The 20,318-nt window shown below is 51.3% G+C and overlaps 2 long non-coding RNA genes across 5 annotated transcripts in view; one reads left to right on the top strand and one right to left on the bottom strand.

The window, feature by feature from the left end:
• The window catches only part of LOC135177961 (uncharacterized), a 191,922-nt gene that overhangs the window by 36,214 nt on the left and 135,390 nt on the right, over positions 1-20,318 (bottom strand). For 2 of the 4 annotated variants that reach the window (XR_010303278.1, XR_010303275.1), the window contains exons 5-6: positions 10,947-11,098; positions 9,785-9,862 (exon numbers count right to left, since the gene is read on the bottom strand). This is a non-coding gene — a long non-coding RNA (uncharacterized LOC135177961). Of the gene's footprint in view, positions 1-9,250; positions 9,456-9,784; positions 9,863-10,946; positions 11,099-20,318 lie in introns of those variants that run through there. The other 2 variants (XR_010303276.1, XR_010303277.1) reach the window with 2 other exon arrangements.
• LOC135177962 (uncharacterized) overlaps positions 1-20,318 on the top strand; it is a 136,461-nt gene that overhangs the window by 35,145 nt on the left and 80,998 nt on the right. The window contains exon 3 of the long non-coding RNA XR_010303280.1: positions 11,460-11,535. This is a non-coding gene — a long non-coding RNA (uncharacterized LOC135177962). The remainder of the gene's footprint in view (positions 1-11,459; positions 11,536-20,318) is intronic.

The following is a 20,318-nucleotide window of genomic DNA, read 5'->3' on the forward strand; positions in this document are numbered from 1 at the left end:
CTGTGCCAGTGCTCTGTGACCCTTACAGGAAAGAAGCTGCCCTTGTGTTGAGGTGGAGCCTCCTGTGCTGCAGCCTACACGCAGATGTTCAGGATTTCATGAACATTCCTGTAAAAGCCAAAGAACAAACTGCCTGTAGGACATTTCTTTCCTCTGAATAAGGTTTCCAGCATATAGAACAGATTCTTCTGCAGCTCCTTCACAGGGACTGGATTCAGGATTGCTGTGACCTGGGTAGCAAGATTTTGACTAGTGTGAAGACAGCTGGGTAAAAAACTGCCTGGGTGACTGAGCCCAAAGAATGGTGGTGAACAGAATGAAATCCAGCTGGTTGCTGATCAAAAGTGGTGATTCCCCAGGGCTCTCATCAATGACCTGGATGAGGAGATCACGTTTACCCTCAGTAAATTTGTAGATGACACTAAGTCGGGAGGGAGTATTGATCTGCTTGAGGACTGGAAGGTTCTAGAGAGGGATCTGGACAGGCTGGATTGATGGGGTGAGGGCAGCCATATGAGACTTAAGAGGCCTAAGTGCTGGGTCCTGTATTTAGGTCACAACAACCTCATGCAACCGTACAGACTTGGGGCAGAGTGGTTGGACACCTTCCCAGTAAAGAAAGACCTGGAAGGGTTCTGCACTTTGGCCACAACAACCCCAAGCAGCACTACAGGCTGGGGACTGAGTGGCTGGAGAGCAGCCAGGAGGAAAGGGACCTGGGGGTACTGATAGTTAGTAAGCTGAAGATGAGGCAGCAGTGTGCCCAGGTGGCCAAGAGAGCCAATGGCATCCTGGCCTGCATCAGGAACAGTGTGGGCAGTAGGACAAGGGAGGTTATTCTGCCCCTGTACTCAGCACTGCTCAGGACACACCTTGAGTGCTGTGTCCAGTTCTGGGCCCCTCAATTCAAGAGAGATGTTGAGGTGCTGGAATGTGTCCAGAGAAGGGCAACAAAGCTGGTGAGGGGCCTGGAGCACAAATCCTATGAGGAGAGGTTGAGGGAGCTGGGGGTGTTTAGCCTGGAGAAGAGGAGGCTCAGGGGTGATCTTATTACTGTCTACAACTACCTGAAGGGACATTGTAGCCAGGTGGGGGGTGGCCTCTTCTCCCAGGCAACCAGCAATAGAACAAGGGGACACAGTCTCAAGTTGTGCCAGGGTAGGTATAGGCTGGATGTTAGGAAGAAGTTTTTCACAGAGAGAGTGATTGGCATTGGAATGGGCTGCCCAGGGAGGTGGTGGAGGCACTGTCCCTGGGGGTCTTCAAGAAAAGCCTGGCTGAGGCACTTAGTGCCATGGTCTGGTTGATTGGTTAGGGCTGGGTGCTAGGTTGGACTGGCTGAGCTTGGAGGTCTCTTCCAACCTGGTTGATTCTATGTGGATTCTATGTTGATCAAGAGGCAGCTTGGACATGAGCCAGTAGTGTGCCCAGGTGGCCAAGATGGACAACACCATCCTGGCCAGCAGGAGTAAGGGAGTGATGTGTTGCCCCTGTACTCAGCATTGGTGAGGCTGCTGCTGCTTGAATATTGTCTTCAGTTTTAGGGTCCTCACTACAAGAAGGGCACTGAGATCCTAGAATCACAGAATCAGTCAGGGTTGGAAGGGACCACAAGGATCAGCCAGTTCCAACCCCCCTGCCATGGGCAGGGACACCCTACCCTAGAGCAGGCTGCTCACAGCCTCATCCAGCCTGGCCTTAAACACCTCCAGATACTGGAGTGTGTCCAGAGAAGGTGAATGGAGCTGGTCTTAAAATGAAAAGCTGAGAGAGCTGAGATTGTTGAATCTGGAGAAGAGGAGGCTGCAGGGACTCTACAGGAAGTTTTTGCAAGGTGAGGGTTGGTTTCTTCTCTCTAGTAACAGGTGATAGCAAGAGAAGAAATAGTCTCAAGTTGCACCAGGGGAGGTTTAGACTTCTTCACTGAAATGGTGCTCAAACACTGAACAGGCTGCCCGAGGAGGTGGTTGAATCCTCAACCATGGAGATGTTTGAAAGCTGCAGAGATGTGGTGCTGAGTGGCATGGTTTAGCACTAGACATGGCAGAGTTAAAGAATGTCTGGGCTCAATGATCTTAAAGATCTTCTACCACCAAAGTGATTCTGTGATCCTGTGATCCTGTGCTGGCACTCCTGGAGGTGGTCCATGTCCCATCCTTGGCCTGAGCGAAACTCCCACCAGGGTCAAGGCTTTTTTACTGTAAGGACTGCTCCTTTCTGGCATTCTCTGCAGACATTCAGGGTGAGGCTTGATGGGGCCCTGGGTGACCTGGTCTAGTGGAAATGTCCCTGCTGACTGCAGGGGAGCCAGACTAGATGACCTCTAGAGGTCCCTTCTGGCCCTTACCTATTACAAGAGGGATGTGGAGATGCTGGAGAGTGTCCAGAGCAGGGCCAGGAGGATGCTGAGAGGGCTGCAGCAGCTCTGCTGTGAGCACAGACTGAAAGAGTTGGGGCTGTGCAGGCTGGAGCAGAGGAGGCTCCCAGGTGACCTTCTTGTGGCCTTCCAGGATCTGAAAGAGGGCTCTAAAAAAGCTGGGGAGGGACTTTGTAGGCTGTCAGGGAATGGAGCAAAGCTGGAGGTGGGGAGATTCAGACTGGCTGTGAGGAAGAAGTTGTTGAGCATGAGAACGGTGAAATCCTGGCACAGGTTGCCCAGGGAGGTGGATGAGGCCCCATGGCTGGAGGTGTTTAAGGCCAGGCTGGCTGAGGCTGTGGGCAGCCTGCTCTAGGGTAGGGTGTCCCTGCCCATGGCAACTAAAAGGCAAATAACTCACAGGATGGACTCCTTTTGCCCTGGTTTCCCCTAAACTTGAAAGTGCTGGATTTCCTCCTTCTGCTTTTGATCTCCTCCTCCACCTGTCCCAGTAAGATGATTCTGCATCAGAAGCAGATCTCCAGCTCTGGGGAACTACACACTAAGAGTGGCAGCATAAATCAGCTAGAGAATTCCCTGGCAGTGGCATGTGCCTCAGACACCTCCATCCTCCAGCGTGACTGCAGGAGAGCCCTCGTGTCCCGGGTAGCTGTGCAAGCATACAGATGGGTTATAGTTTTACACCTCATTAAAATACAGATATGTGCATCTTTGCATTTCATAACCAGAGCCATCTGGGGCATTGCCTGTTTGTGTAGTGCATCTTTGCAGGAAGGAGAGAGGGAAAAAAAGGCAAGGGAAGAGGAATAAGGGACTGGTGGGCCCTCTCTAGTGAATAGCACAGTAATTGCTAGTGAAGCAACACCACTACGTGGCAGGCTCTCTGGTGCTCCCTAAGGAGCCAATGCAGCAGAGACTGCACTGCCTGTGACTTGTTAGAGAGCTCCTGAGCATTTCTTAACTTGAAATTTGTGACTTTGAACTTAAAGAGGAGGCTCAGGGCTGACCTCATCATTGTCCACATCTCCCTGAAGGGAGGCTGTAGGCAGGTGGGGTTGGGCTCTGCTGCCAGGCAAGCAGCAACAGAACAAGTGGACACAGTCTCAAGCTGTGCCAGGGGAGGTCTAGGCTGAATGTTAGGAGGAAGTTGTTGGCAGAGAGAGTGATTGGCATTGGAATGGGCTGCCCAGAGAGGTGGTGGAGTCACTCTCCCTGGAGGTGTTGAAGCCAAGCCTGGATGAGGCACTTAGTGCCATGGTCTGGTTGATTGGCCAGGGCTGGGTGCTAGGTTGGGCTGGATGAGGCTGGAGGTCTCTTCCAGCCTGGTAGAGTCTGTGATCCTTTGAGAAGAAGCATGGCTGTGGCATTAGGGTTTTGTGTTTCCTGGGTTTGTTTTCATCTTTTCAAACAGCACTGCTCTGTCCTTGTTGAAAAGAAAACACTAACACTGCCAGCATTCCAGGTGTCTACTCAACATAGGCACTGCATTTTTAAGCACAACAATGAGTGGAAACAAACAACAAAGTGGGCAGCAGAAAATGCTGTGTGCTCTAATGCCATCTGCTTGGACTTGGAGGAAGTTGTTGAGCATGAGAGTGGTGAGAGGCTGGACTGGGTTGCCCAGGGAGGTGGTTGAGGCCCCATGGCTGGAGATGTTTAAGGCCAGGCTGGCTGAGGCTGTGGGCAGCCTGCTCTAGGGTAGGGTGTCCCTGGGCATGGCAGGGAGGTTGGAACTGGCTGCTCCTTGTGGTCCCTTCCAACCTGGTTGATTCTGTGATTCTGTGATTCTATGCTCTCAGAGTGTGGGTTTATTTAATCCTTTTTTGTTCTGCTCAAAGCATATTTTAATACTTTGTTGGGTTTTTTTCCCTAGCTGCAAAATCAATATAGGTAGGGCAAAGCAAGTTTATTCTCTAGCATGTGACAGGGCCAGCTAGATGAGGCTCTGGCCTGCCTGCTCTAGGGTAGGGTGTCCCTGCAGCCCCTTTTTACAACAGCTTTGAGTTTTTTGTTCTTTAACCTTGGTTTCATTTTGTTTTCTTAATTAAAACTGTGGTTTAAGTTTGGGAGGGGAAAAAAAAAACCAAAGGAATTTGTTTCAAGATCAGTTTGTGTGCTCTCCTAACAGTTAAGAGGTTGCATCAGAGCATGATTGGTTTCCCCCTGCAGCACTTACCACTGCTAAGGTGGAGAGGACAGCTGCAGTGTCCTGTCACTTCGCACCGGAGCTTGTGGGCAGAGGTCAATGGGATGAGATTGAACAAGGCCAAGTGCAGGGTTCTGCACTTTGGCCACAACAACCCCAAGCAGCACTACAGGCTGGGGACAGAGTGGCTGAGAGCAGCCAAGAAGAAAGGGACCTGGGGGTACTGATAGATAGTAGCTGAAGATGAGCCAGCAGTGTGCCCAGGTGGCCAAGAGAGCCAATGGCATCCTGGCCTGCATCAGGAGCAGTGTGGCCAGCAGGACAAGGGAGGTTATTCTGCCCCTGTACTCAGCACTGGTCAGGCCACACCTTGAGTGCTGTGTCCAGTTCTGGGCCCCTCAATTCAAGAAAGATGTTGAAGTGCTGGAACATGTCCAGAGAAGGGCAACGAACCTGGTGAGGGGCCTGGAGCACAAATCCTATGAGGAGAGGCTGAGGGAGCTGGGCCTGTTTAGCCTGGAGAAGAGAAGGCTCAGGGGCGACCTCATTGCTGTCTACAACTACCTGAAGGGACATTGTAGCCAGGTGGGGTTGGGCTCTTCTCCCAGGCAACCAGCAATAGAACAAGGGGACACAGTCTCAAGTTGTGCCAGGGCAGGTCTAGGCTGGATGTTGTTAGGAAGTTGTTGGCAGAGAGTGTGATTGGCATTGGAATGGGCTGCCCAGGGAGGTGGTGGAGGCACCGTCCCTGGGGGTCTTCAGGAAAAGCCTGGTTGGGGCACTTAGTGCCATGGTCTCGTTGATTGGCCAGGGCTGGGTGCTAGGTTGGACTGGCTGAGCTTGGAGCTCTCTTCCAACCTGGTTGATTCTGTGATTCTGTGGTTCTCTGCAGTAAAGATCTTTGGGTACAGACTTGCAGAGAAGCTGTCTGATGTTTTTACAGCCTGCTACCAGCAGACAGCTTTTGTTGTTGGATTTTTCCTCCATGCTTGCTGTCTCAACACCAGGGACCTCATTGCTCTCTACAGCTGCCTGAAGGGAGATTGGAGCAAAGAGGGGACAGCCTCTTCTTTTCGGTGTCAAGTGACAGGACTAGAGGAAATGGTTTCAAGCTACACTCTGGATGGGTGCTAGGAGATATTCTTAGAGTTAAAGACTCGTGGAATCACAGAAAGGTTTAGGTTGGAAGGGACCTCAAGGGTCATCCAGTCCCAACCCCCTGCCATAGGCAGGGACACCTCTCACTAGAACAGGTCTCTCAAGGCCTCATCCAACCTGGCCTTGAACACCTCCAGGGAGGGAGCAGCCACAGCCTCCCTGGGCAACCTGTGCCAGTGTCTCACCACCCGCACTGCAAAGAACCATTTCCTAACATCTAGTTTGAATCTCCCCTCTGCCAGTTCAAACCCATTACCCCTTGCCCTCTCATTACCAGACCTTGTCAATAGTCCCTCCCCAGCCTTCCTGTAGGTCCCCTTCAGATACTGGAAGGCCACTGTAAGGTCTCCTGGAAGCCTTCTCTTCTCCAGGCTGCAGAGCCCTGTAGCCTGTCCTCACAGCAGAGCTGCTGCAGCCCTTGGAGCATCTCTGTGGCCCTCACTCCAGTGAGGTTGGAAGGGACATCAAAGATCATCTAGCGCCAGGCCCCCTGCCATGGGCAGGGACACCTCACACTAGATCAGGTCCTTCATAGAGGGGGGTCTCAAATGTTGGAATGATCTGCCTAGTGCTGCAGTCACTATTCCTGGAGGTATTTAAGCAGTGTGAGGACCTGGCACGTAGAAATATGGTTCAGTGGTGACCCTTCCGTTGCTGGATGATTTTTGAGGTCTCTTCCAACTGGGTGTTCTCTGTGACTCTCTGTCTTACACAAGGTCTGAGAGCTTGTGTTAGATACTTTGTGGGGGCTATCTGTAATGTTGCTGTGTATTGATTGTAGGTAAAGATCAAGACATAATGATTCATAATTCTACAGTGTGTCAGAAGCAGACAAACTCGATGTGCTTGAAGTAGTTTGTGTGGCTAAGGATATGTGGATGTCTGTAGTCCAGTGGTGTGAAGATCAAGGAATAAATAACTGAAGCCATGGTATTATTCATCAGATAGGAGTCCCTTGCCAACCAGAAACAGAAATCATAATTCACAGAGGCTGCCACGTGAGAATCTAGCTTCAGAAATCTAAATAGGCACAGACTGAATGAGTAAGTGGTTGCTAGTCACTGCCTTTGGAGAGACACTTTGAACTCAGGCTCTTTGAAATACTTCCTTATGCCCAGCAATAAGATCTTCCTCTTACCTGGGGTCCATTTTCTCTGCTGTCCATTGTCCACCTCTCAGCTTTCCACACTTCTCTTGAAGCTTTCTAGACAAAAATAATGAAGACTTGGGCTCTGTAGCAAAATCAAAGACTGAAGCAGGCAAATGACAACCTGATTTGAACTTCCTAAAGTTGTATGTGGTTGAGTTTCATCTTTCTTACCAGTAGACACCAAACCATTGCCCTAAGGCCTTGTGGGACTCTGATCTTCTCATAGCTGGGAGAGAGAGGTAAGGAAGTTACATGCACAAAGCAATTCGGAGCGTGGGTGAGGCAAGTGGCTGCCGAGAGCTCTGCAGCTCCCTCTCCCCAGCTCCAATGCCTCCAGGGGTGTCTGCAAGAAGAAGGGCTGTGGTTACTGGTGTGACCAGTGGCTAAGGAAGCAAGCTGCTGCCACTGCACTACCTCTTGCATTCCCTAACCAAACAGCATGCTCTGCTTTCGCGTCTCATAGCCTCGTTACATTTTCTTCTGCAATATTATCTGGGACTTAGTCAGAAGGATTCAGCACTAGCTTTAGAGATCTGGTGTGCCACCGCTCGGAGTGGAAGGGACAAAGGTGGAGGGAAGTGGGGTAGGCACCACTCAAAATCCATAGGAAAAGGAAAGGGTAGAACAGGATCACGCAGGGTACTTCACACAGGAATGCAACTAGGTGGGTTTGGAAAGTCTCCGGAGGAGGAGACTCAGCAACCCCTCTGGGCAGCCTGTTCCAGTGCTCTGTCACTCCCACTCTAAATGTGATGAAAGGATCTGTGATTCTGTGCTCCACAGCCTCCCTGGGCAACCTGAGCCAGTGTCTCACCACCCTCACTGCAAAGAACCCTCTCCTAACATCCAGTTTTAATCTCCCCTCTGCCAGTTCAAACCCATTACCTCTTGTCCTGTCGTTACAGGACCTTGTCAATAGTCCCTCCACAGCCTTCCTGTAGGTGCCCTTCAGATACTGGAAGGCCACTCTAAGGTCTCCTGGAAGCCTTCTCTTCTCCAGGCTGCAGAGCCCCAGCTCTTGTAGCCTGTCCTCATGGCAGAGCTGCTGCAGCCCTCTGGATTTGCTCCAACACTTCCATGTCCTTCATGTGTTGGGGGCTCCAGAACTGCACCCAGGACTGCAGGTGGGGTGTGAGGAGAGCAGAGCCAAGGGGCACAATCCCCTCCCTTGCCCTGCTGCCCACACTGCTCTTGCTGCAGCCCAGCACAGGGTTGCTGTCTGGGCTGCACTCCCACTGCAGCCTCCTGTTGAGCTTTGCATCAGCCCAGACCCCCAGGGCCTGTTCCTGAGGGCTGCTCTCAGCCACCTATTGACAGTGTTCAGAAAATGTGAGTCAGTGACTGCAGTGATTGCAGTGCCTGTCTGCAGAGAGATGCAGGTTCTGGTCCCCTTGTAACGCAGTGTTTAATGACACTGCTCGGCTTCCTTGAAACCCTTCTCCCTAATACACACATCAAATGCAGTCTTCACTAGGAAGGGAGACTCATCCAGGGAATACTAACCCTAGCCACTTCAGTCAGCTATCAAATACTACTGGAATGCCTCCCATAAAGGAGTCACTTCTCAGTGTGCCACATCCCACCCCAGACTGCACCTAAGTGGCTGGGATCTTAGCAGCACCACAAATGGTCTTTCAGCTCAGTCTCATTAAGAAAACAAAGGTAACTGTACTGTTGCTCTGCAGAGTGTTTGCAGCCACCTCCAGCAGCACACTGGGGAGGAATCATAGAATTAACCAGGTTGGAAGAGACCTCCCAGCTCATCCAGTCCAACCTAGCACCCAGCCCTGGCCAATCAACCAGACCATGGCACTAAGTGCCTCAGCCAGGCTTGGCTTCAACACCTCCAGGCACGGCGACTCTACCACCTCCCTAGGCAGCCCATTCCAATGCCAATCACTCTCTCTGCCAACAACTTCCTCCTAACATCCAGCCTAGACCTCCACTGGCACAACTTCACACTGTGTCCCCTTGTTCTCTTGCTGCTTGCCTGGCAGCAGAGCCCAACCCCACCTGGCTACAGCCTCCCTTCAGGGAGTTGCAGACAGCAAAGAGCTCTGCCCTGAGCCTCCTCTTCTGCAGGCTGCACACCCCCAGCTCCCTCAGCCTCTCCTCATAGGACTTGTGTTCCAGACTTCTCAGCAGCTTTGTCACCTTCTCTGGACACCTTCCAATGTCTCAACATTTCCACTCCAAGGAGGACATTCCATTTACTATACCTTCCTTTTCAAGGACAGCCTTCTTTTATGAAAGATTAATTTGCTTTGTGTTGTGGGTGCATGAGGGAGAAAATCTCTGCCTTGAAGGAGCTGGGTTAGGACTTTAAATTACAATGGCTGAAACATTAGGAGAAAGCAGAAGGCTGAGAACAAACACCAACCACCTGCTTCTGCTGTAGAGTTAATATGTACAGCTCTATTAGCCTGCTTTATTAATACACCTGCAGGTATCCTGCAGCAGAGGCCAGATGGTGCATGGCACAGCAAGCACTGAAATAGCAATGTAATGCAGGGCAGAGGTAGCTGGATGATGTTGCCTTCTGATGTCTGCTCAGCAACCAGCACGACAGGCTCTGGAGAGAAGACTCTGGTCCTGTACCACTAACACTGCCATGAGTACATCCCCTATAGCACAGAAGCATAAAATCAACCAGGTTGGAAGAGAGCTCCAAGCTCAGCCAGTCCAACCAGCAATAGAACAAGGGGACACAGTCTCAAGTTGAGCCAGGGGAGGTCTAGGCTGGATGTTAGGAGGAAGTTGTTGTCAGAGAGAGTGATTGGCATTGGAATGGGCTGCCCAGGGAGGTGGTGGAGTCGCTGTGCCTGAAGGTGTTCAAGAAAAGACTGGATGAGGCACTTAGTGCCATGGTCTGGTTGACTGGATAGGGCTGGGTGCTAGGTTGGACTGGATGATCTTGGAGGTCTCTTCCAACCTGCTTGATTCTATGATTCTACCCTTTGAGGAACAACTCCTTTATACACTGTCTGGTTTAGTCTATTTTGAGGCCAGATAGAGTTTGACAGCATTTCTCCTGTGGAAGGAAGAGGTTGAGCTGTTATGAAGCTGGAAGAAAACTGAGAGGACAAAGAGAGGGGTAGATAACTTCCTAGAGGGAAGAAAACCATGCTTTTGGTGCAAGGAGAGCTGCATGCACAACAAATTCATCTCTGTAAAATTGAATGACAGCCATGAAGGAAAGACTTATCATTCCCACAGTCCTTATTTCATAGTAACATCAAACAGAAAAAAAGCCCCTCCACCTCCACCTGTCCCTCCCAATGATAAAATCATAGAATCATAGAATCAACCAGGTTGGAAGAGACCTCCAAGGTCATCCAGTCCAACCTAGCACCCAGCCCTAACCAATCAACCAGACCATGGCACTAAGTGCCTCATCCAGGCTTTTCTTGAACACCTCCAGGGATGGTGCCTCCACCACCTCCCTGGGCAGCCCATTCCAATGCCAATCACTCTCTCTGTGAAGAACTTCTTCCTAACATCCAGCCTAGACCTACCCTGGCACAACTTGAGACTGTGTCCCCTTGTTCTATTGCTGGTTGCCTGGGAGAAGAGGCCACCCCTCACCTGGCTACAATGCCCCTTCAGGTAGCTGTAGACAGTAATAAGATCACCCCTGAGCCTCCTCTTCTCCAGGCTGCACACCCCCAGCTCCCTCAACCTCTCCTCATCGGATTTGTGCTCCAGGCCCCTCACCAGCTTTGTTGCCCTTCTCTGGACACCTTCCAGCACCTCAACATCTCTCTTGAATTGAGGGGCCCAGAACTGGACACAGCACTCAAGGGGTGGCCTGACCAGTGCTGAGCACAGGGGCAGAATAACCTCCCTTGTCCTACTGGCCACACTGTTCCTGATGCAGGCCAGGATGCCATTGGCTCTCTTGGCCACCTGGGCACACTGCTGCCTCATCTTCAGCCTCCTATCTATCAGTACCCCCAGGTCCCTTTCCTCCTGACTGCTTTCCAGCCACTCTGTCCCCAGCCTGTAGTGCTGCTTGGGGTTGTTGTGGCCAAAGATGCAACAATCTCATGCCCAAAGATATCAAAGAACTCTATGAGGAAAACAAAGCAGTCCTAACATTTAGAAAGAATCAAGACCTTGTTGAGGTACTCCAGACCAGGTGGCAAGTTATGAGTGTATGATGTTTGCTTCCAGAGACTCGCTGGTTCAATAGACTTACTCTTTTCATGAAGATCAGAAGAACCAAGGGGGTAATCCTTAAAGACTCTGTTGGCTTGTGGCTGATATTCTGCAGAAAGAGAAGTGAGGGGAAACAATTAACAGTGCACTTACAGCGCAGAACCTAACTCTATCCTGGGATGCACCAATAGAAGTGTGACCAGTTCTGGTGGGAGGTGTCCCTGCCTATGGCAGGGGGTTGGGACTGGCTGAGCTTTGAGGTCCCTTCCAACCTAAACCATTCTATGGTTCTGTGATTCCCAAGTGACCTTACCTGCTGATGTAGTTGTAGGACAAGTCTCACTGAAACGTGTAGCAGTGTTTCTGTGGCTGGCTATGAGTGCTGAGTGTGTTTGTGTGGAGCTGCCTGGCCACACTCAGTGCATGATCTCTCTATTTTTCTAACTGTATTTTGTTTTCTCCTTCCTTAGCAAAGCAGTGGTAGAGCAGGAAGGAACACGGAGGAACAGCTCTGCGCTGGAGCAGTCGACTGCTGGTTTCCTGCTGGTAAGTTTGGCTCAACAGTTTCAAGAGTGAATTAAAGCTGTTCCGTTGCTTTAGCATGCAAAATCCTGTCTGTGTTAAAATATTCAGCTGAGGGAGGCTAATAGCAACATTAAGTTTTTGAGCAAGCATTCTTTAAAAATGTCTTGGGAGCAGCAGAAGTTTTACTACTGATGTGTCTGGATTTGCAACTGAAGTACATCTATGCTGCTGTACTGGGTTACATGATCATAGGAGCACAGAGTCAACCGTGGTGGAAGAGGCCAACCTAGCACCCAGCCCTGCCCAGTCAACCAGACCATGGCACTAAGTGCCCCACCCAGGCTTTGCTTCAACACCTCCAGGGACAGCGACTCCACCACCTCCCTGGGCAGCCCATTCCAATGCCAATCACTCTCTCTGCCAACAACTTCCTCCTAACATCCAGCCTAGACCTCCCCTGGCACAGATTGAGACTGACAGCAATGAGGTCTGCCCTGAGCCTCCTCTTCTGCAGGCTGCACACCCCCAGCTCCCTCAGCCTCTCCTCACAGGGCTCTGCTCCAGGCCCCTCCCCAGCCTTGCTGCCCTTCTCCAAACACCTTCCAGCACCTCAACTTCTCTCTGCAATTGAGGAGCCCAGAACTGGACACAGCACTCAAGCTGTGGCCTGAGCAGTGCTGAGCACAGGGGCAGAAGAACCTTCCTTCTCCTGCTGCCCACACTGCTCCTCAGCCAGCCCAGGATGCCACTGGCTCTGCTGCCCACCTGGGCACACTGCTGCCTCAGCTTCAGCTACTCTCTACCAGCACCCCCAGCTCCTTCTCTGCCTGGCTGCTCTCAGCCACTCTGTCCCATCTTGTAGCCCTGCTTAGGGTTGTTGTGGCTGAAGTGCAGAGCCCTGCTCTTAGCCTTGTTAAATCTCATCTCCTTGGCTTCTGCCCACCCATGCAGCCTGGCCAGGTTTATGTAAAACCATAAACACACACACAGAGCATCCACAGAATGAGGCTGGACTAACCATGCCAGCTGACTAAAGAGTTGCCTTTCTAAGAGCTGATTCCACGCCTGAGGGATTCCTGTTCACCAGAGCTGTTCTAAGTGATGCTCAGATTAGAATTATACTGAGGGAAAGAGCAGTGAAACATCATGGCTGTATTGAGCTTGAACAATTATGCTATGACTAACTACACTGTTTAAATATTCATTCTTATGAAAGGCATTCATTATCCTCTTCATCTGGTAAGTAGCTTTCACTTAAGGCTCATTCCAGAGCGCAGTCTCTGATGGAGCACTGGGGGGAATCATAAAATATTTCAGTGCTCTCACTGTGCTCTGGGCAGCCTGCACTGACAGCAAGCACCTCCCTTCATTTCATACAGGCACAGAATCAACCAGCTCCAAGATCACCCACTCCAGCCTATCCCCCAGCCCCATCCAATCAACTAGACCATGGTGCAGGCTTGCCAGATATTCAAACCCTCAGCAGCAACTTGTGTGATGTCTTCTTTATGTTCTTAGTGCTTGGAGAAAGAAAAAAGTGCAAGATCCACTGGAAGGGAGCACCAAACTGGGTGTCATTTTGGCTTGGAAAATCATAGAATCACAGGATCAGTCAGGGTTGGAAGGGACCACAAGGACCATCCAGCTCCAGCCCCCCTACCATGCCCAGGGACACCCCACCCTAGACCAGGCTGACCAGAGCCTCAGCCAGCCTGGCCTTAAACACCTCCAGCCATGGGGCCTCAACCACCTCCCTGGGCAACCCACCCCAGGCTCTCACCACTCTCATGCTCAACAACTTCCTCTTCGCATCCAGACTGAATCCCTCCCACCTCCAGCTTTGCTCCACTCCCCCCAGTCCTGGCACTCCTCAGTAGCCTCAGAAGTCCCTGCCCAGCTTCCCTGTAGGCCCCCTTCAGATCCTGGAAGGATCTGCCACTTAGAGATAGGTGCAGTTCTTCTGAGCTACTAAGAGTTAAGAGCAGAACTGCTGGGAGAGGGCAGCTAAAAGGCCCTTGACCAGCCAAACGTTTTTAAGCCTTGCATTGCAGTGCTGTGTTCGGTAGATACCAACAGTTAGGCAGAGGACATGGCAGGCAGCACACCCCCCAGCACCACCCAGCACAGCATGTACCACCAGTGTGTAAATGCTGTGACAGGGGATCCTCCTGTCTGCAGGCTTTTTAAACTCTTAGCTTGGGTGTGTTCTGGCTGGTTCAGTGCAGCCTCTGCCAGCTCCTGTGCCACAAACCTGAGAGGAACAGCTCCAAGTTCCTGACTTGCTAAACCACCTATGGTTGGCTGTGTGACTGCGGCTCAGGCTGAACTGCAGTGCTGGCATTCTTTTTGCTGGGTACCTGCTTTAGACAGCTGCCTCCCTAGCAAAAAAGCTTCCTTTCCATCCTTTCCAAAGGCTGAGGATCAAGCTGAGAGCTGAATTGCTTTTGCCTGTGATACAATCATAGAATGCTTTAGGTTGGAGGGGCCCTCAAAGCTCACCCAGTTCCAACCCCCTGCTATGGGCTGAGTACAGGGGCAGAATAACCTCCCTCGTTCTACTGGCCACACTGTTCTGGATACAGGCTAGGATGCCACTGGCTGTCCTGGCCACCTGGGCACACTGCAGGGACACCTCCCACTAGAACAGGCTGCTCAAGGCCTCATTCAGCCTGGCCTCGAACACCTCCAGGGAGGGAGCAGCCACAACCTCCCTGGGCAACCTGTGCCAGTGTCTCATCACCCTCACTGCAAAGAACCCTTTCCTAACATCTAGTTTGTATCTCCCCTCTGCCAGGTCAAACCCATTCCTCCTCATCCTGTCATTGCAAGACCTTGTCAGTAGTCCCTCCACAGCCTTCCTGTAGCCCCCTTCAGATCCTTGAAGGCCACTATAAGGTCTCCTGGAAGCCTTCTCTTCCCTAGGCTGCAGAGCCCCAACTCTTGTAGCCTGTCCTCATGGCAGAGCTGCTGCAGCCCTCTGAGTATCTTTGTGGCCTGCCTCTGGACTGGCTCCAACAGTTCTATGTCCTTCTTGTGTTGGTGGCTCCAGAACTGCACCCAGGACTGCAGGTGGGGTGTGAGGAGAGCAGAGCCAAGGGGCAGAATCCCCTCCCTTGCCCTGCTGCCCACACTGCTCTTGCTGCAGCCCAGCACAGGGTTGTGTCTGGGCTGCACTCACCCTGCAGGCTCCTGTTGAGCTTTGCATCAACACTTTCTGTAAACATCTGAAGACAGCCACCCCCCAGACAAGTTCATTACTGGACAGGAGCTCTGATGCTTACATGAGTATTTTGAACAAGACTGAGCTTTTTTCAGGCCAAGTGTGCCTGCATACTCTCTGCCAAGCCTGCCAGTAACAGAGTGCAGATGAGAAGCGCAGTCACCAGCCACCCTCCCTAGCTGCTGAACGCATTGGTCTTGGCTAGAATTCACCAGGACAACCTTTTGAGATGTTGCTGTTTCAGGCACGATGCTGTGAGTCGGCAGACCTGCATCAAGTGGATGTGGGGGAGGGAGGGGAGAGCTGCTGGCCTCCATCCCCCTGCAGTGAGCAGTGCTGGCTGTCCCTTGAGCCCTGTGCAAGAGGGCAACTGTTTGCTTTTGTCTCCCACGGTCCCTCCCCCAGGCACCTCATGCACACAGCTCCTGCCCATTCCTGCCTTGCACAGCCTCTCCAGCCTGACACATCCCTGCGGTCGTCACTGCAATCTCAGCTTCCAGATGCATCCTCAGGCTCTGTCTGATATATTAAGACACAGATGGAGAGTTTCAACACTTTCTTTTTTTCCTCTGGATCTATTATGAGTATAAAAGTTGTAAATGAGATGTGTAATGATTTTGACTTCAGCCTTCCCTGCTCCCCCTCTGCATATCACACATCCTGGGACAGAGGCTTCAGTGTGGGGCATGCCATTTTTGCCACTATTTGCACAATGCTTTGGCCACCAGGGCCTTATTTAACTCAAGGTTAAATCTCAGCCCAGGTATGGCTGAGATGTAAATGTACACAATAATATAAGCCTCTGAGCAGTTAAGATGTTGTTTGACCCTTACTAAGGGGATGAGAAGAAAGTAAAGAATTGTTTGCCTCTTAGTAAGGTAAAGAGTGCTGTGTCCAGTTCTGGGCCCCTCAGTTCAGGAGAGCTGTTGAGGTGCTGGAAGGTGTTTGGAGAAGGGCAGCAAGGCTGGGGAGGGGCCTGGAGCAGAGCCCTGTGAGGAGAGGCTGAGGGAGCTGGGGGTGTGCAGCCTGCAGAAGAGGAGGCTCCAGGGAGACACCATTGCTGTCTGCAGCTACCTGAAGGGAGGCTGTAGCCAGGTGGGGTTGGGCTCTTGTGCCAGGCAAGCAGCAACAGAACAAGGGGACACAGTGTGAAATTGTGCCAGGGCAGGTCTAGGCTGGATGTTGTTAGGAAGTTGTTGTCAGAGAGAGTGATTGGCATTGGAATGGGCTGCCCAGGGAGGTGGTGGAGTTGCTGTGCCTGGAGGTGTTGAAGCCAAGCCTGGGTGGGGCACTTAGTGCCATGGTCTGGTTGCTTGGCCATGGCTGGGTGCTAGGTTGGCCTGGCTGAGCTTGGAGGTCTCTTCCAGCCTGGCTGATTCTATGATTCTAAGAGAACAAGGAATGGCTGCAGCTGCTTTAGCTACATTATCTATTTATGCACAGTGTCAGATAAAGATGAAGGAGCCACTCAGCTTTCAGTGGCCATGGGGATTTTGGTGACAGGAAAAAGTTTGTTGATGAAGGCTTTGTGCTCGAAATTGGTGCTTTAGGAGACATTTTAACATGCCTGAATTTAAAATCCTCTTTGTCACTAACCAAATGACAGACAGGGAAAGTGTGCTCATTTGGTAGAGATGGAAATGCTGAAAGGATGCTTGTGAAATACTGAATCCAAACAGTGTTGGGCTTCTGCTGAAGCTGGAAAGAACTACCTCAATCCAGTAACAGCAATCACAGAACGTTAGGGGCTGGAGGGGACCTCAGAAGCTCGTCCAGTCCAACCCCCCTGCCTTAGCAGGATCACCCAGACCAGATCACACAGGAACACATCCAGGTGGGTCTTGAGTATCTCCAGAGAGAGAGACTCCACAACCTCTCTCTGGGCAGCCTGTCCCAGTGTTCTGTCACCCTCACAGGGAAAACAGTTTTCCTCCTGTTCCCATGGCACTTCCTATGCCTCAACCCATTGCCCCTTGTGCCCACTGGGAATCACCAATGGAATGGGCTGCTCAGGGAGGTGGTGGAGTTGCTGTGTCTGGAGGTGTTGAAGCAAAGCCTGGATGGAGCACTTAGTGCCATGGTCTGGTTGATTGGCCAGGGCTGGGTGCTAGGTTGGGCTGGATGAGCTTGGAGGTCTCTTCCAACCTAGTTGATTCTGTGATCACTAAGCAGAGCCTGGCTCCATCCTCCTGGCACTCACCCTTTACATAAAGATGACTGAGGTCACCCCTCAGGCCCCTCTTCTCCCACCTAAAGAGCCCCAGGAATACTATGCTGAACTTCATTCGCTGTGTAAGGTGGTAGTGACTGTTTCCCAGAAAGAGCTGCTGCAGATACCCTCACAGCCTGGAAGGCAGGTAGAGTAGATTAGATGGGACCCTAATACTTGAAACACCTACAGCAGGATGGGAAAACAAAGTAGGAGCAGGCACTGGAGGGACCTGTCTGTTTTGAGAGTGTGCCTGTCACTGGAAATGAAACATGGCAGGGAAGAAGGTTCAGCACAGTGGTGAGGAGCCTCTGATTATTGGATACTTGCACTGGAGCCTGATGAACAAATGTAATTCCTTAGTTTCCAGCAGGTCGAGGGAAGTCCTTCTCCCCCTCTACTCTGTGCTAGTGAGACCACAGCTGCAATACTCTGACCAGTTTTGGGCTCCTCAGTCCAAGAGTGACAGGGACCTGCTGAGGCAGTCCAGCAGAGAGCCAAGAGGATGCTTAGGGGGGTTGAGCATCTCCCCTGCGGAGAGACTGAGAGCCCTGGGGCTGTTTGGAGCAGAGAAGCCGGAGAGGAGATCTGATCAATGTGTACAAATACCTCAGGGGTGGGTGTTAAGTGGATGTGGCCAATCTCTTTTCAATGGTCAACAGCAATAAGACGAGGAGCAACAGCTACAAACTGGAACAGAGAAGGTTTCAGCTCAACATGAGGAGCAACTTCTTTACAGTGAGGGTGACAGAGCACTGGAGCAGGCTGCCCAGAGAGGTTGTGGAGCCTCCTTCTCTGCAGGCCTTCCAAACCTGCCTGGATGCATTCCTGTGTGAGCCACCCTGGGTGATCCTGCCTTGGCAGGGAGATTGGACTGGATGATCTCTGGAGGTCCCTTCCAACCTCTAAGGCTCTGTGATCAGCTTGTGTCAAAACAGAGGGCTGCTTTTTTCCCTTTCAGTGAGGCACAGTCGAGTGGTGACTTTCCAAGCTGGCCTGAGGATCTTCTCTCTCCACTGCTAATGTGTTTTTTTCTTTCTGTATATACATAGCTCACACATGGGAGAGTTTTGCTCATTAAGAGTACCTTAAATGCTGACTGCTGCCCCCCCCTCACCCAAAGTCTGTATTGATGCACATGGTATCATTTTAATAAGGAATTCTGTGCTTCTTTCTATCCAGCCACTGTACCAACAACTGCATCTGGCAGAACAACAACAACAATAATCCCTTCCCTGCTTGATGCTTTTGCAGCACTGATTTATTCAGCAGCAATCAGGAAGGATTATTCAAAACACAGCTCATTGAGCAAGAGGAAGAACAATGCCTTCACAAATGCAGCACAATCAATGATTCCTATTTTCTGAGTGAGAATTCTTCCAGTTGTCCTTCAGACAAAATTCCCTCTGGTTGAGTAAGTTGCTGAAGTGGAAAATTTCATTAAGCAGCATTTGGTAAGAGTCTTACAAGACTACTGAGTCATTAGAAGTGGTACAAAAAAAACACCCCAAAAAAGAAATAAACCAAAACCAAAGGCCACCACTTCAGCTGGGAGCTAAATGCTGGCTCCTTCCTCCCTGGAAGTGCTGAAGTCTAGGTGGGATGGACCCTTGAGCAACTGAAGGTAGTGCAAAGGTGTCCCTGCCCATGGCAGAAGGATTGGAACTATATGATCTTCATGGTCTGTTCCAACCTAAACCACTGCCAGGGCTGTTTAGTTTGAATCATAGAATCATAGAATCAAGCAGGTTGGAAGAGATCTCCAAGCTCATCCAGCCCAACCTAGCACCCAGCCCTGGCCAAGCAACCAGACCATGGCACTAAGTGCCCCAGCCAGGCTTTGCTTGAGACCAACCCCACCTGGCTACAGCCTCCCTTCAGGGAGTTGCAGGCAGCAATGAGCTCTGCCCTGAGCCTCCTCTTCTGCAGGCTGCACACCCCCAGCTCCCTCAGCCTCTCCTCACAGGGCTCTGCTCCAGGCCCCTCCCCAGCCTTGCTGCCCTTCTCTGGACACCTTCCAGCACCTCAACATCTCTCTGCAATTGAGGAGCCCAGAACTGGACACAGCACTCAAGGGGTGGCCTGAGCAGTGCTGAGCACAGGGGCAGAAGAACCTCCCTTGTCCTGCTGCCCACACTGCTCCTGAGCCAGCCCAGGATGCCATTGGCTCTGCTGCCCACCTGGGCACTGCTGCCTCATCTTCAGCTGCTCTCTACCAGCACCTCCAGGTACTTGGTCAAGAGTTTCTGGGAAAACTGACCCAGATGTCTAAAATTCCCTAGCTGTAGCTCCAAACTAAACAACCAAGATGCTTAAACATGACAGCATTTGATTTTTTATTCTGTTACAAGAGAATTTACTTTGCTGATTATCACAGAATGGCTTAGGTTGGAAGGGTCCTCAAAGATCATCCAGTTCCAACCCCTGCCATAGGCAGGGACACCTCCCACTAGAACAGGTCACTCAAGGCCTCATCCAGCCTGGCCTTGAACACCTCCAGGGAGGGAGCAGCCACAACCTCCCTGGGCAACCTGTGCCAGTGTCTCACCACCCTCACTGCAAAGAACCCTTGGAATCTCCCCTCTGCCAGCTCAAGCCCATTCCTCCTCATCCTGTCATTACATGATCAGATTTGTGCTGTAAGAATTGTCTGGTAAGGCACAGGCTGAGCAGAGACCCAGGAAGCTACAGAGGGCTGTGGTGAGTTTCACCTCTGCTTCAGTTGTTTCTGGAGTACCATGAACGTTACACAGGTGTATCAAGAGCAAAAGGGTTTATGCCCTGACATGCTCCCTGCAGCCTCACTATTTCTGAACATGCTAAAACACAGATTTGAGCTCACCTAGCCAAAGAGCTGTATGGGGTGAGCATTTCCTTACAACCAGAGAATCAGCCAGGTTGGAAGAGACCTCCAAGCTCAGCCAGTCCAACCTAGCACCCAGCCCTGGCCAGTCAACCAGACCATGGCACTAAGTGCCTCATCCAGTCTCTTCTTGAACACCTCCAGGGAAGCCAACTCACTACCTGATTAAGCCAAAGCTTTCAAGGCCAGCATGCTGCCTAAATGCTCTTCTCTGAGCATAGCAGGTCTGTCCTCTGGGGAGTGTTCTCCCCTGCATAAAGCAGCTGTTACTGACTTGCCTTGCTGCAGGCTTCTGCTGATACAGACTACTAGCCCTTACCAAAGTTACTAGCTGCTCTGTCCTTCTCCCTGACTCTTCTTCCACTCACATTTTAGGGGAGAGGAAAAGACAACATTGCTGTGATATTGAGTGCAACTTGATCTAGAATGAAAAAAAAATATCACAGGCTCACAGGATGTTAGGGGTTGGAAGGGACCCAAGGAGATCATCCAGTCCAACCCCCCTGCCAGAG

This window comes from Pogoniulus pusillus, chromosome 9 (genome assembly GCF_015220805.1).
Source record: "Pogoniulus pusillus isolate bPogPus1 chromosome 9, bPogPus1.pri, whole genome shotgun sequence".
Lineage (NCBI taxonomy): Eukaryota > Metazoa > Chordata > Aves > Piciformes > Lybiidae > Pogoniulus > Pogoniulus pusillus.